A 1,838-nucleotide genomic window follows, 5' to 3' on the forward strand; every position below is an offset into this window, starting at 1 on the left:
AGCCTGTCCAAACGCTGTAGCCGCTCTCCACACCTGGGCATTGGCAACTCCGAAATCTCACCTTCCTCCTGCCTGTCTGACTGACCCATCTCGCAAAACATCCGCTGTCAAGCTCCACATCTCCTGGCCCTCACCTGCTCCTCCTGGAACCTTCATCTGCCTGAAAATCGCCCAATCCAAACATCCAGCAGGGGCCCCTCCTTCCCCCATCCGCCTCCCTGCTGCAGGGTCCTCTTCCTTAAAATCCCTGACTCTCTCCACCTCTTTGTGTCCACCTGTCTCCACACCGTCAAAGCCGCACCGTTTCTAACCTGGAATATTGCCACCGCTTCCTTGCGCAGTTTATATTGACAAGGCCGACGTTTCCAAGCCGCAGATCTAATCACCTGCCCGGACTGCACGGAGACTTCGGGCCACAGAGTCCACAGGACCAGCCCGGCTGCCTCTCCCAGGTGCCTGGCTTACTCTTATCCCCGCCTCAGCCAGGGGCCTGCAGGGCTCCGTGCAGTTCCTAACACCTCCACCCCACCCTCTCGTTTCTCCAGGTCTTTGCATCTCCTGTTCCCTTTGCTGGGAATGTGCTTTTACCCATTCCTCACATTTATTAATAATTCAGCCTTCAAAACTCAGCTCCTTCAGAAGGCCTTCTTCAGCCTCCCCTCTCCAGGCTGCCCTGGCACCTTGCCCTATGTGGGTCTCTCACAACACTTAACAAATTGTATCATAAATGACTATTATTGGTCCACTCCAATGCCACACAGCCCTACACCCTGCCTCAGGCTGTGAGCTCCTTAAAAGGTTGGAAATCTGTCTTTCCCGCTATAGTTCTAGCACTTGGCACAGTAACTCTCAACAGTCAGTGTCTTCATAAACATTTGTTGAAATGTTGAATGCCAAGGACAGCAGCATGATACCAAGAGATATATCTGGCCGATTCTTTTTTTTATTATTATGATTTTTGTTTGTTTGTGTTTAGTATTCCACATTTTAAAAAGACATTGCTATGCATGAAAAAAAAACATTGTTTAATAAATCACACAAAAATCCAGGAGAAATCATGGAAACTATGAAGGATAACGTGGTCATTTCAGAAAAGCAAGACAAAAAGATAGGGCATGAGCTAAAACAGTAACATTAAATACATGTACTCCAAGGCCAAAAACCAATGTAGAAGTTAACGAAGAAACCTTCAGTAGGAGTACCCGACATGCACACAGGGTCTCTATAAATACATTGAAATGTTTTTAGGTGGGTTTTTTTCCCCAAAGAAAAATATCATATTATAAGATGAACAAAATAGTGAGCAACATCCTTAAAGTTTTATTGGAACACACCAGAGGGTTCATGTGGCTGTTTCTTCCAAAGGTTTAACATAAAATCCAACACAGTGAAGCTCTTTTGCTAGGATACTGCGCTAAGGTAGTTTTTGGATAGAACTTTCTAGCAATGAACATAAATGCAAGAATTACTGTTGAAACCGGCACGTACTTAGAGAGCCAAGATTTTGATAGAATCTAGATTGCTATCATTTTCAGATTAAATTTCCTGAGTAGGGCCAACAGCACACACATCCGGTGTGGTTGCTTAAGAAGATTCAAGTTTTTGGATGGCAGGTAACAGGGTCACACTCTGCGGAAAGGCTGAGGAGCCCATTGAAGAGATGAGGCCTGCCCCATCTCCGCCTAGGGCAGTGGTTCTCAACCTTGGCTGCACATTAGAATCACCTGGGGATCTTTTTAAAATCCTGGTTTCTGGGCCTCATCCTCCGGAAATTCTGTTTCTTTGTGCTGGGGTGGGGCCACAACATTAGTAACAAAGAAACAGAATTTCCGGAGGAT

The sequence above is a fragment of the Myotis davidii genome, unplaced genomic scaffold (assembly GCF_000327345.1).
Source record: "Myotis davidii unplaced genomic scaffold, ASM32734v1 scaffold390, whole genome shotgun sequence".
NCBI classification, from domain to species: Eukaryota; Metazoa; Chordata; class Mammalia; order Chiroptera; family Vespertilionidae; genus Myotis; species Myotis davidii.